The 14,992-nt window shown below is 40.6% G+C and overlaps 1 protein-coding gene across 2 annotated transcripts in view; it reads left to right on the top strand.

The window, feature by feature from the left end:
• The first annotated feature begins 3,676 nt into the window (after positions 1-3,676).
• LOC137342625 (proto-oncogene tyrosine-protein kinase LCK-like) overlaps positions 3,677-14,992 on the top strand; it is a 92,421-nt gene continuing 81,105 nt past the window's right edge. For both annotated transcript variants that reach the window (XM_068006652.1, XM_068006651.1), the window contains exon 1: positions 3,677-3,924. The gene's annotated coding sequence lies outside the window, so the exon portion shown is untranslated. The remainder of the gene's footprint in view (positions 3,925-14,992) is intronic.

Below are 14,992 nucleotides of genomic sequence, written 5' to 3'. Positions count from 1 at the left end.
AAGGAACTGGGCTACAGATATACAATAAGCAAATTGTTACCAAATCACAATTAGATCTTTTAACAAAAAAAGATTATTTGGGAATTTGGTACTCTTCAAGGTGAGGGATGTTAGCCCTGGGGAATGGAACACTTTCCATTTCAGGCACCCAGGGCATAATTATTACCTGGAGGTGGGAACTCAGCGGGTGGATAGATAATCACGTGGAAAACTTGGAAGTCACCTGAGCAGGTCAAAATCTGCAATCGCAACTAAATTGAAGGCACTTAATTTACTTCCGGGTTTCGTGTCCCCAATATTGCGCATTCGCATGGCGCGATCTGAATGCCACTATTTAAAGGACCAGTACAAAAATGGATTTTGGAGGAGAAAGAAGGAAACAACGCTATGGAAGCACTTAGAGGTAAGGCAGCACCCAGATTCTCGGACGCACCCCTCGAAGTACTGCTGGGTGCTGAGAGAAGCAGGAGGGGAAGTATTGTACCCAACTGATCAGAGGAAGAAATCTGGTTCTGCTTCTAAGAAGGCCTGGCCGGAGGTGACAGAAGAGTTCAGCTGCAGGACCACAGTGCCCACGTCTTGGCTGCAGCGCAGGAAGTGTTTTAATGACCCGACCAGGTCAGGAAAGGTGAGTGGTTTTGATGTTTCACCCATATCCTCTGTTGTGCAATACCACTCTTTTCCCCCCCAACTGCGGCACGCCTACTCCATCACATTACTCCTCACACGTAGTTAAGTTTCAGCATCAAACATCCTTCGCTTTCTATGTACTTCCTCACCTTCCTATTTATGCACCCACCACTGCCACTCACCCAATCCCGGTGCAAAGTAATGCATGTCTGATAGTCACCCTCTGATAAGTCTATTTCGTAGTCAGCCTCACTAAAAGCAATCATTCATTGGGTGAATACGGCACCTTCAGCCACTCACAGGTCTGCTCTTTCTCCCTTTGTGGGAGAAGAGAGCGCAAAATGCAAGGGAGAGGACGAGAACTGGAGGTGGTCCACCACATATAGTACAGCTAACAGATGCGGAGGAGGAGGCCATGGAAATAAGTGGGACAGTTGCATCCCTATCCATCAGAGATGGAGAGACTGGGAACCCGCAGATGCTGGTGACAGAACTTTAACATCTTTCACACACATGATGGATTTATTTCATCAATGACTAAACTGTGACAGGTCTCAGTATGGTCATTGGAAAAACTGTCACTTTTCTGATGAATAATTAATATCGCTTTCTGTTATGTTCCAGGGCCTTCACGAGTTCAAGAAGAATAGGCGAGATGGAAAATATCAGTTCCTCAGAGGAGCTCATTCCTTCTGAGAGTGCACCATCACAGGACATACAGCCATGCACCAGCACAGATACTGGCACTTCGGTGGGTCCTGTTAGCCAGATAGTTGGGTTGTCGCCTGGTGATTCACAACTCAAGTGAGCACGAGCAGATCACTGGTGGAAGGAGCAGCTGTGGCAAGTCCGTGTTAGAGGGCGCACTCCTCTACAAGCTCTGCTTAGCTGGACGCAGATGCTGAACCCTGGGGGCCATTGTTGAGAAGGAGAATGATTTGAGATACAGCTGCACCATTGCTAGGTACTGGAAAATGTGCCACACGCACTCTCTACAACAGCGGGGAGGATGGAGGAGTGCAACTCCAACACTAGTGGATTGTTGTCATGGGTAAGAGCAAGAATGTCTGCACTGGAAAGAGTGGCAGCCTCCATTGAACTTGAAGCATGGCTGCCAAATGAGTCTATGCAGGCCATGACAATGGCCATGCAGATTCTGGATGCCAACATGTCTGCAGCTTTAAATAGGATGACAGATACCTTACCCGTGGCCTTCCAAGGCGGCACATTTGTTCACCAAGCTGCTGCCCAGCAGAGTGGCGGCAGTGATGTGGTGCTGACCTGGGGGAGGAATGATGGTGAAAGGGGACATGGAAGCCCCCTCATCCGTTGACCCCCACCCCCTCCCCCAAACCAGTACCCAAAATGCTGCCTCCTCTCCCGGTGGCCGAGTCTGCCCCAATAGCTCTTTTGGTTTATGAAAACTCCTGGCTCACGTGGTGGTCCTCAGATTCCACGTGTGTGCAATCGATTGTGCCCATTGCCCATGGGAAGCCAGCCAGAGAGGTGAAACCCACTGCCCGCTCATTCTGGCTGATGTCGTCGCGGGGGAAGTTCATGTAGTCAGATACCCTGGTAAACAAGCCATCTGTCACCTGCCTTATACACTTATGTGCAGACAATTGAAACACTCTTAAGATGTCACCGGTGGTGCCCTGGAAAGATCCGGAGGCAAAGAAATTGAGGGCGGTGGTGACTTTAACTGCGACGGGTAATGCGTGGCCACCAGGTCCAGCAGGGAGTAACTCTTCCTGCAGGAGGCTGCAGATGTCTGCGACCACCTGCCGACTCAATCTGAGCCTGCACAGGCACTGCTCCTCTGAGGTCCAGGAAGCTCGGCCTCTGCCTGCACACCCTCTCACATGGGTAGTGCCTCCTGCGACCTCGGCCCCTCTTTTGGTCCCCTCCCTGCTGTTCTCCAGGCCCTTGTTGCGCACCTCTGTCTTGTGCACCAGCAGATCTCAACACAGCACAAAGTGGCTGACGCAGATGTTCATTCTCCTCCTCGGATGTCCTCTGGAATACATCCATTGCACCCCCCATCCTGATCTTGTCAGTTTGAGAGGCGGCAAAGTCTTCCTAAAGCTGTTTCAGCAAAGAGCTCTTAATCTCAACAAAGAACACTCAGTTTCAACACAAAAAGAACTCTCAGCCAAATGTTCTCCTGAGAGAACTGAGACCAGCTGCAATCCTTGAGCTTTTATTGTGATGTGTCAATCATAGGTTTGAAGGGCCAATTCAACTACTGCATGAATCTCGCTGGCGAGTTTGAGAAGCCATGGGAAACCTGTGCAGGTAAGCTTAAATATGGTTCAGGTTCAGAATCCAAAAAAATTACCTGCCTTCAGAATTTGAAGTAGGTTAATTGTCTCTTCAACGATTCGCCCACCAGCATTAATAGGGGACGCAACTTCCGCTTTTCGGATGCGCGCGCATCCAAACGCGCCTGGGTTAAACCCGGAGGTCGGCGTGTTGGAGCCGGGTTGAGGTCCTGCTGAAGAAATTAACAACTTTTAATACCCTCCTGACCCCAGTCCAACCGTTCTTGGGTTAGAATTCCACCCCCCTCCTACCAGTGTCAGCGTGAAGCCCAAATGAATGCACAAGTAAAGGTCCCTCTGCACTGCTGCAACAGTGCTGCAGTCCCAGCCTCAGAAGAGCACCCCTTACTGCACCTGTGTGACTTTTTTTTAAATTTCCCACATCATTCTGTAGCCTTTTTGAGTAGGATTCCCAAATTCAAGGCAGTTTTATGGTGTGGGTTGCTGCCCCCTAGGAACTGGGGGACCGCTCCACTTCATTTTACATGGTCATTTCTTCTTGTACATTGATATAGCTGTTCTTCTTAAATGTAAGTTTTTTTTTGGTGCATCTCTACCTATTGTATGTTTCCACTGCACTTTATTCTGCTTTGAAACAATCGCACCTGCAGTGAGGAACCCTAAAGAGATTAGTCTCAACAGCCTTCTCTATTTTTCTGGTATTGCTCATTTCTACAGGAAGTGGTTGATTGCTACTTGCTGGCAGTGCAGATAAGCCGATTTGTCTGAGAAGACAAAGCATCTCTCTGTGAGGTAAACGCTACGTTTGATCAAAAAATGTCAAGCGATGAAACAGCAACAACGTGTGGGGAATAGGTAAATGAATTCAATGGGGTTGCTTCACTGAGATTATGCTTATGGTTTCATATCGCCTTAAAACCTGAGTTAAACCATTTGGACAAAGGCAATACCAACATTTTCATCACCTTGTAATACCATGTAAAGGAGATATAGTTCACAAGCAAATAAAAAGGTAAGTTGAAAGTTTATGCTGCATCTTATACGTAGCTCATTCTCTTCAGCTCTGAAAAATGTTACAACCAAAGTAATCCTCAATATTATGTGACCATGTACTTTTTTTTTTCTGAAATCTTATGTATGGCGCTAGGATTTATAATCAGAAGTAAACTTGCATTTGATTCTCTGAGTTAGGGAAGAATTGAACCATTTACAAGCTGTCACAGAAAGAAATTGATCCTTCTTTGGAAGGAATGAACTAACTGTGCCTCATAATGAAACTGAAATACTTAGTCCTTTGAATAGTGACCCTCCCCATAGTTCATACTGTGCTCAGTGTCCACAGTATGTCAGAAGGTGATACTCTGCATGATTCTAACTCCCACAATCTGCCAGGTGAGTGTATTTACAGCTCTTGACTGTGTAGCACTTCTCTATGCCATGTTATAAAATGTACTCCAGGGAACTAAGCATGTTAACTGTTTCTACTTCTTGTGCTCTTTAGATTTGAGGTTAGGATCAGATCAGCCATGATCTTATTGAATGGCGGAGCAGGCTCGAGGGGCCGATTGGCCTACTCCTGCTCCTATTTCTTATGTTCTTATGTAACTGCATACTACAGTTACGTGGGGAGTGCTTTAAAAGCCAAAATGTCCTTTATTCATGGAAGCCTATTCCATTAAGTTTATAACCATACCTCTCCCTTGTCCCATTTTAACTGAGACGTCCAACCATTAAACTGCAGCAGTGTGCAAGACTCAGGCCAGAAAAATCATCTGATTTGTTGGTTATGTTGAAAGTGCTGAGCAGAATTCTATCCGTTAAAGAGGTTGAGAGATATATTTCTAACAATGGCTAATATTCTGTTTAGGGTACAGTTTTACTCTCCATACACTGATTCTCACCCTTCAGATGTAAAATTCTCCTTCTGCTAGAGTCTAGGTGTTGTAAATACCATTTTTAAACTCTTTGAGCAATTATATATATTGGCATGTTTCTGGATGATTATAATGCATTGTGAAAAATGTGGATGCATTGTCAGAGATGGATTGTAACATTAACAGACCATATTATAATCATTGAGTCCACTCTGATTTGTAACATTACATTTTCTTTAATTTAATTTAGGGAAAGATATGAAATGAAAATATTTCAAAGACTAGAAAAGACTTCTAGCCTTCAATGTTAATGATTTCTACAATGATGTTATAATTTATACATTCACAAAGATGTATTCCTTAGGGACACCGGTAGTGGTAAAATGGCATATAATCTAATGAATATAGAAAATGAATGAATGTAACCTTTTTTTAATCAAAACTGAGAATAATTTCTGTTCTACGTGGTCGATCGTGAGGAGTATTCGCATTACAGGAGCATTCATTTATTGGGAGGGGTATTCCAAGAATAAGCTTTCTGACGCTAGTTTCCTGTGCTTCAGTGCAAAATTCACACTGTACCAGAACAGTTACGTATAGCATAGGGCTGAATATATTTGAGTCAACTGGTCTAGGAACAAAATAAAATGTGTAATCCTGATCCAAAAAAGGAATGACAACAGCTTATTCTCTTTAAAGCTGAAGGTATAACAGTATTGTTAAGTTGGTCCATTACTTCATTTAAATTTTTATTATTTGCAAAGGCTTTAAACATTGTATATGACTGAGATTCCATTGAACATACTACATCCTGGACTCACCAGCTTCACCTGGACCTGGTCTATACCTGGTTAGGTATGGTTACCTGAGTCAGCTTGCTTTGATTCCAAAACTGATTTTAATTTACATTCACTGCACAATGACCCTCCTCAGCACTTTGACTCCCTGTCCATTGTACTTATCTCCATTCAGCAGAGATTTTGTTGTGGACTCCTTGTTGCATTGATTATTCGAAAATTCATGTGTAAATTGTATTACAGTGAAACCCTCATACAACAAACACATTTGCTATGATAAAATGGTGGTATGGGATTTCAAAATCCCAAACTGGAAGTACATTGGGACATTTTAAACTCTCTCGGCACCTGGAATACTGCACACAGTTTTGGTCTCCATACTTAAGAAAAGACATACTTGCTCTCGAGGCAGTACAAAGAAGGTTCACTCGGTTAATCCCGGGGATGAGGGGGTGGACATATGAGGAGAGGTTGAGTAGATTGGGACTCTACTCATTGGAGTTCAGAAGAATGAGAGGCGATCTTATTGAAACATATAAGATTGTGAAGGGGCTTGATCGGGTGGATGCGGTAAGGATGTTCCCAAGGATGGGTGAAACTAGAACTAGGGGGCATAATCTTAGAATAAGGGGCTGCTCCTTCAAAACTGAGATGAGGGGAAACTTCTTCACTCAGAGGGTAGTAGGTCTATGGAATTTGCTGCCCCAGGAAGCTGTGGAAGCTACATCATTAAATAAATTTAAAACAGAAATAGACAGTTTCCTAGAAGTAAAGGGAATTAGGGGTTACGGGGAGCGGGCAGGAAATTGGACATGAATTTAGATTTGAGGTTAGGATCAGATCAGCCATGATCTTATTGAATGGCGGAGCAGGCTCGAGGGGCCGATTGGCCTACTCCTGCTCCTATTTCTTATGTTCTTATGTTCTTAAGAGGAGTTTTATTAGAAAAAGGTTTTACTGTATATTATCTCCAACAACAACTTGCATATATATAGCACCTTTTAATATAGAAAAATGTCCCAAAACACTTCACAGCAGCGTAATAAGACAAAAATTGACACCTATCCAAAGGAGATATTGGGACCGGTGACTAACAGCTTGGTCAAAGAGGTAAGTTTTAAGGTGGAGACACATGGGTATAGGGAGGGAATTCCAGAGTAGGGCCTAGACTGCTGAAGACACAGCTGCCAATGGTGGAGCAAAAAGAGTTAGGGGATGCACAAGAGTCCAGAGTTGGAGGAATGCAGAGTTCTTAGAGGGTTGTAGGGCTTGAGGAGGTTACAGAGATAGGGTGGGGCGAAGTCATGGAGGGATTTGAACATGAGAATTTTAAAATTGAAGCATTGGTGGACCAGGAGCCAATGTAGGTTAGCGAGCACAGGAGTGATGGGTGAGCAGGGCTTGTTGCGGGTTAGACTACAGGCAGCAGAGTTTTGGATGAGCTGAAGCTTATGGAGGGTGGAAGATGGCAGGCCGGCCAGGAAAGCATTGGAATAGTAGAGTCTGGAGGTAACAAAAGCATGGATGAGGGTTTCAGCAGCAGATAAGTTGAGGTAGGGGAGGAGACAACAGTCATTTTCTACAAAATCCGGTGGTTGAATATTATAAACTAAAATCAATGTCACGGTGGCTGTAATATGTATTTTCAAATTTTCAGCAATGAATAGCAGAAGAAAATCTTGCAAATTTAATTTTACTGTTTACTTGGCAAAATATGAAAATGCTTAATAATTTAATATGAATATGTATCCTTCCTGAGATTAAAATTCCACTTCCATTTAAAGAGCTAACATTTTTTCATTTGCTTTCAGAGCATTTTATAAATTTAAAATTGTTTATCAGTCAAATTGGCAATCAATAAACTAATAATTACAATAAAATGTTAATCATTTTGAATAGCAAATTATATGCAATAAATCATTGCAGGAGTTGAAAAAGAGAAACATTTTAACCACCAAAACACTAATTTTGACATCTTCAGTTGGGGTATAGCTTGGTGCTGAGCCTAAACATCAGCCTTATTGATGTTTGAGGTTCACTGAATGCCAGACCATGACTGGCAGTTATTCAACATAATTTGGATTTCTTGGAAAACTGGAAGCTTTTGCTATTCAGCAAAAATATTAAACTGTAACTATCACATAGTACCACATGCATCTCTCACAAATTGTAGAGTGTGCACTTTAGACACTGGCTTTTCAAATACGTTGATTTGGACTCTGGCTTGGTGGGTTGAGGCCAAGCTGAGGCTGGTGGTGCACACAGGTTCTTATTTGTTCTTATGTAAGAATGAATGAATTCCAAAACAGGCCTCCAGAGAGGCCAAAACAAAAGGACACTGAGGTTAGAAAAGGCATTATCTAACTTTGTACTTTTTCTATTATCAGCTTTATTTTTTTTTAAAGTATCTTTATCGACTCCAACATGTTCTCAGAACATTTTCTCAACATGATTAGTGAATCCTACTTATTCAAACTCTAGTCATAAATTTTATGCTGAGTTTTTAAAAAAACTAAATTACAACTCTTTTTCTCTCTCATTCATGTGTTAAATAGGATGACAAAATGTCTATTTTCAGTGCTGTGTACAAACTAGAATGTTCCATTCAATACTTGAGAGTGAAAACATCCTGCAAGCATTTCCAGCCTCACCGATGATAGCAATAAGATGGAAACTCATTTACTCTTCAGTGCATCAACAAACTCAGTTTCAGCATACATTAATGTGTATTCATAATTATTGAAACAATTTATGATCATTATAGGACAATGGAAGGACTGAGAGGGCACAGAGTGGAGTATGTCGTGCTTTAATTTTTATTTTAAAATTGAATGTTTTGTTTGCTTCAGTATTTGACGTTTATTAGCAACAAATATCAATCGCAAAACTGTTAAACAGCGATGCAGAAATGCTGCGCTGAGGGAAGCTAACATTTTAACACCAAAGGGATTTACAGCTTTCAAAACGTGGGCATCTTTTTCTTTTCTATTACAGCTGCAACAAAGATTTTCTGTCCCTTTCTAATCAAGATGAGGTGGAATTTTCCCCCTATTACCATGAATGAGAGGAAATTTTCTGTCACTGTTATCCTTGTTAGTTAGAAAAATGTTCAGAACCATGTGGAACATTCTGAACTCTCAATGCTCTTGAGATAAACTAAAATGAAATGTAATCTTTTTATACACTGCTCTTCTACTACAGGTTCTGCACTCTTAATGGTTCAAGGTTTCTTTACATTTATCTGGGCTTTTCTAATGAATTCCACATTACAAAAACTAATTTGTTTGGAAAAAATGTTTTATTTGCACTCACAACAGCTTGGACTGCTTTGAAAGCAAAGGGTAGCTCTGTACACTGGATAGACTCTATCAGATCTGGACATACACATACTTAGCTAACAAAGACTCCCATGGTCGCAGTCATAGTCCCAGAACACGTGTTTGAAAATGGCTATTTAAGCTAAAAGGATTTCCCCAGTGGGTGTTTAAACTAGAATTTTGCAAAATGCCCACTCCTCTGCTTAAAATGAGTCACTATTTCCCAAAATGACCTCTAACGTATTATAAGTACCCAAGGCTACCTAACACGTGATATTTTGCTCTGTACATTTTTTAACTTGTCTAAGTTCTTTGGAGTCCGAGATTAAAGCAGAACACATTACTTTTCTTGCCTTGAACTGTCATCCATTTTTCATTCTGTACTATTTATTATTTTGGCGTGTTAGTCGCTCATTTTAAATTCCTTTTTAAATCACAATTGCTGTTGTATATTGAATTCTTTACAAATGAGCCAGATTTAACAATACAGCAGTTTGATAAGAATTTTTGTGCAGAATTTGTCATCAACATTTGTCCCAACTTGTTTAATCCAAGTTGGCAACAAGTAATTGTTTTGATGAGAATGCATGAAGATACCAGGGTTTGTGATTTGTCTCCAATTGAACCTGAGACAGATCCAGCCAAAGTCTAAATCCAAGTCACTAAATCTGTAGATTGTTTCATAGAACAAACAAAAAATATCTTGGCTCAAAGCTTCCATTCTAGTGTTATAAAAATATAAAATCCAATCTTATCTGTATTGTAGAGGATTAGGAGTTGTCCCAATTCTACTGAACTTTGCAATTTGAGGTAAGCCTTGAATTTGTGTCTAAATATAATCTGATAACTATGGAAAACAAGATTCATTGATTGGGATAGAAAATCAGTTTAAATGGGCACTGTCTCTATGAAGGTGTTCCATAAACCCCGTTTTGTTTCTTTTATAAGCACACAACACAAGGGTATAAATTGTGTCAAAACACAACACAGTGACACTTGTATAAATGATATACTGCTCCTCTTCCTTCCCAAAAACGTTCTTATAAAGATGGTGCCTGCTGCAGTTTTGTGAGATTTTAAAACCAATCTTCTCCATTAACAACAATCTAACAACGGTTTTAATAAGTGGACAAGGTACCCTATAATCTACAAGCTGCACCTTTCTGTGAAGTGCCCCCTCAGGCATACCTGAGAGGCTGACAATTACTCCAATTATAGTCATCTGCTTATTGGATTTAAGATATTCTTGTAGTGCGTTACCTAATTCTCTTTCAAATGGTGGATATTACTTCACAGACCAAAGATTTACAACTAAGTAACTAATTTTTAGTTACAAAAATAATAATATAAAATGCAATAATTAGCAAACACTAAGTGGAATCCAGTTAGGATGATTGAGTTAGATAATCCCTCAAATGATCACTATAAGCGAAGCTGAAGTCACAGCTGAGCAGCAGGGAGAAAAGGCACTCTTGTTAAATTTGAATTAAACTTTTACACAAGAACACAAGAAATAGGAGCAGGAGTAGGCCAATCGGCCCCTCAAGCCTGCTCCGCCATTCAATAAGATCATGGCTGATCTTAGGCATTCCTTTAACAGTAATTTTTAGCATTCTTTCAGTGGTCTTTATTTAAATGCAACGGATCTGTGTCATGGTGTACTGGCAGTCTGAACATGGAAAACAAGCAGGCTAAATCTAAATTGATTTTGGCAAACAGTCAGATTAAGAATCCTTGGGTACCAAGAAGGTTTGGGGCCACTCTGCACCCCCTGCACAACACCCACCCACCCCCCCCCCCCCACCACCAATGATCCATTAAAACACGCGTGTAATAAAATACATGAAGAAATAGGCCTTTAGGATGTTTACACACTGCATTAATAATATCATATTGCAATATTCTATGCCTAACTGAAACTGGTAGGGCACCATATTTGGATGGAGCTTCTGGGTATGGGTCCTGTATGCCCATGCGTCTGTTGGCAAACAGGGTTTTTTTTATTCGTTCATGGGATGTGGGCGTCGCTGGCAAGGCCGGCATTTATTGCCCATCCCTAATTGCCCTTCAGAAGGTGGTGGTGAGCTGCCTTCTTGAACCGCTGCAGTCCGTGTGGTCTCTATATTCCCATGACTACGATAAGCGATCATTGCAAGTGAATTTGACTACGTGTGAATATAAATTTAGAGAAAGTCCATAATGGGTCAATTACCTTTAGTAAGAACTAATTGGATTCAAGAGTCTTAAATAATGAACAAATGTATTGTTACAGCACCGCAAATTTACTCTTTTTGGTTCTCTGCCGCTCAAATCTTCAAACCTTCAGGCAGGGCTTGTTTCTCTAAGAACTCTCATTTGTTTCAAACATCCATTTTCGAAAAATACTTTTGTAATGTTTCAAACTACCCACTTTTAACCCTTAGGTGTCAATACCAAGACCTCTGTTTATATTTTGAGATAAAGGTTCCCAGACAAATTTAACAATGCTTCATAAATATTTCTATTTAACAAAAAAAAAACAGATTTCATAAACACAATGGTGAATATTCAGACTGTCTTGTGGGATAAGTGAGCAGTTCACTTGCCTGCGCCAATCATATAAATGTTCACAATGGAAAATTATTATTAATAAAAAGAGCAGTACTAATTAAATTAAGGAAATAAATCAATTTGATCAAAGACACAATCAGACCTTTAAGTAAATTAAATGTAACAATTCCATCTTCACTATAATGTCTTTTAACTCACTTCAAGTTTAATACTCAGATCAAACTTAAGATATTGAGAATAGGTCCTCAAATTGTAGGATTTTATTTTACTGTGTAAGCCAGTTACTTTTTGCATCTAAGTAATGGTCAGACTGACCTCACTTTTGAAGCAATCCAGCATAGCATTCTTGACCAGCCTGCTAAAACCAAAATGAACATCTTTGCGATCTTTGGCATTCGATTCCAGGTTTAGTTCATGACTCTGTAGTAGCTGCTATAAAGTATTTTCTGTTGTGTTAAATATACCCACCAGTTTAAAAAAAATGTCAATTATTACCAGTTTGAACACAGCTCTCCAACATTCACATGTCTTTATGAATATCTGTAATGTAACTGAGCAAAATTGCACGTGTCCTATATTTAAATATACCAGTGCTGTCCTTTGTGTGACATAAAGATGGACAATAAAATAGGTCAAGGCCTGGTCTCTGAGAGATCTTCTATAAATGGTTTTGTTTTGTAATTGCTTTCTGTCAGTATTTTAATTAAGGTCTCTAGTCTGAAATATTTATTTTATTATTACTATTTACTATTTAAGTGGCCAAACAACAATAAATGATCACTATAAAGATCCAAAAAATTCAGAAGAGTTTTAAGAAAATAGTCACCATTAATGACTGGAACCAGTAATTATAAAGAAAAAACTGATGCCGGAAAAGTATAGAATCTGGCCCTTGTCATGTTAAAACCTAAGGGAAAACATCTGACTTTGTTCTATTATCCTGTGTGGCTAGTCATAGTCAAAATGGAATTAAAATAATTCTGAGATGGCGAAGTAGTAGAGTGCACCGCTGTACCAGACAGTGCAGGATGTTTCTCTGTGCCTGCGATTTCCCAACTTGGTGAGTTCCCAATCTCATTCGGATGGCTTGGGATCCACTATTCTGAAACGAAGACACTGCCTCGGCGATTAAGGCAAAATCAGAAGGAGGGTCACTGTTGTACACCTTTTAGTGTCTGGTTGCAAAGTGCCACTGGAAGAAATCAGAGCCAGGATTTTCCACTTTTGCAGAATGCGAGCGCACTTCAGCAGGGCTGGCCTTCTAGCCACTGCAAGGATTCACCCCTGACCCCAGGAAACTTTTTGGCTTCAGGGTTATTTCCATGTTCCAGACCGGCTCCATTGGTGTGGCTAACGGCCTCTGCATTACCTGTTCAAGTCATAAAAACAATTTCAAAAAGGGCATCTAAGTGTATGTAATTCATTACTCTGCGTTCGTTACAAAGGCTTTTTTGGTCCTTTAAAATTTAAATGGTCTCTCTGCTGCCCATAGCAATACTGGACACCAGGGATAAACAGGTATCCCTTACGCCTAGCACTGCTATGGCGCAAATGACTGAAAATCTATCAGATGACATATTTCCATCATCTGCATAACATTGCAATGAACCTGTCCATATATGGATAGACATGTATGTCTCTCGTCACTTCTGGTGGGAAATCCCAGAAATTATGGTGGAAAGAAGGGAGTCAGCGAAGTGGCTTCTGAAGAATTTCCCAGCTAGGAGGAAGTAGATTGCCAGAAAATGCTGTGATGCTTGGGGATCGAAAGGAAAGGGAGAATTAATGGCTAAAAACAACCAAAAATGAATGGGCCTCCATCTTTATAGAAACAGCTGCCTCTGATACAAAACAAAATATTTTAGTCAGGAAACTTCAAGGACACCTTTAGGCTGGGCTCCAAGGACCCAATTCTCTTGTACAAAAGAGAAAGATGAAAAATAATATAGAGGTGACCCACAATGAGGCTCCTGTTAGAAATCATTCTGATTCTCACCTAATGATTTTTAAATACAACTTTTGATTCCCAAAGTATATGAGCCTATCAATTACTGCTAGTTTTATTTGTGGACAAATGCATAATGACATTACACTGTCTGCCGTTTTAATGTGGGTGTTTACCTGTTTATTTTTTAGAATAAACATAGGAGTCCACTCAGCCAATCGTGCCTATACCAGTGCTAGCTCTTCAGATGGAACTGTCCACTCTGATCCCATTACCCTGCTTTTTCCCCATATACTTTTAATATTTTTCTTTTTCAAAAATGTATCTTTTTTTGGTCTCTGTCTTGATATTCATGTGATAAAGTATTCCATGTTCTGTGTGAATTTTTGTTTCTAACATCCCTCTTCATTCTTCTGATGGTGATCATGAGTCTATGCCCTCTTGTTATCAATTCACCAGCCATTGGAAACAATCTTTCACTGTTTACCTCAAAACCTTTCATCATTTTGGAAACCTCTTACGTAGACTCTAGAAGTGTATCCACAACTGAGGTAAGGCTAGTTGGCTTATAATTTTCTGGCTTATCCGTTTCCCCTTTCTTGAACACTGGGGTGTAACATTTTCCACTCTCCAGTTCCCTGGGACAATTCCCATTTCCAAAGATTTTTGGAAATTATGCCTCTGCCAGTTCTTCCCCAATGTCTTCCAGCATTCTGGAATGCATGTGGACTGGTCATTTCTATTATAATGCCATTGACTTTTTAAATAGTTTTAAATGGGGTAAGGCCTCTGTTAAAATAGCAGAGAGAGGAATGTCATATGAGTGTGTTAAGCATTCAACCACTAATATAGCTAACAGTAAAGCATAAAACTCTTCAGTAATGAGTGCTGTTGAATGGCTTGTGCTGCAGTACCTCTATACCTACTCCATTCCAACTTTTCCTTAGCATGTTTTTCCTTTTATTTGGAACAATGTTATCTTTTGATTTCATACTCTGTTGATCATTCCACGAGTAAATGCCATGATGCTGTCACATATCAGTCAGCTCCCCTGTTGACTTAATGAGTAAATCCATCACCTGGCATGGTATTGAGTCATATGGACCACTAACTGGCTGGGTTTATATCTGAAGAATGGCCACATGGATGAGGTACCAATGGTTCTGACAGTACCTGTGGAACAACTCCACAGCAAAAAAAATCAATGATTTCGGGAGAAGAGAAAGCTTGGAGGGTAAAGCCGTCCAAGAGCCCACAAGGACCGTGACATGACCTGCAATCTCAGAAGACCCACCTCAGTGCTTGCTGTGATTACTCACTGGACAGCGACGGCCTCTTGCAATGATCAAGCTAGCAAAACTCTCACTATTAACAGCGCGAGGTACATTTTACACCCATGGAGATGTATAGGCGTCTCAACAACAAACAGGTGACTCAAGCACATCTGTTACTCACTACCACAAGGAGTAGTTGAGGCGACTGGCATAGATGCATTTAAGGTGAAGCTGGATAAACACATGAGGAAGAAAGGAACTGTTGGGCTGAAAGGCCTGTTTCTGTGCTGTACATTCTATGCAATTCTATGTAAAATCATTTT

This window comes from Heptranchias perlo, chromosome 26, assembly GCF_035084215.1.
Source record: "Heptranchias perlo isolate sHepPer1 chromosome 26, sHepPer1.hap1, whole genome shotgun sequence".
Taxonomy (NCBI): Eukaryota; Metazoa; Chordata; class Chondrichthyes; order Hexanchiformes; family Hexanchidae; genus Heptranchias; species Heptranchias perlo.
Note: the sequence above shows the minus strand (reverse complement) of the source record. Positions and strands in the feature narration are given on the sequence as shown.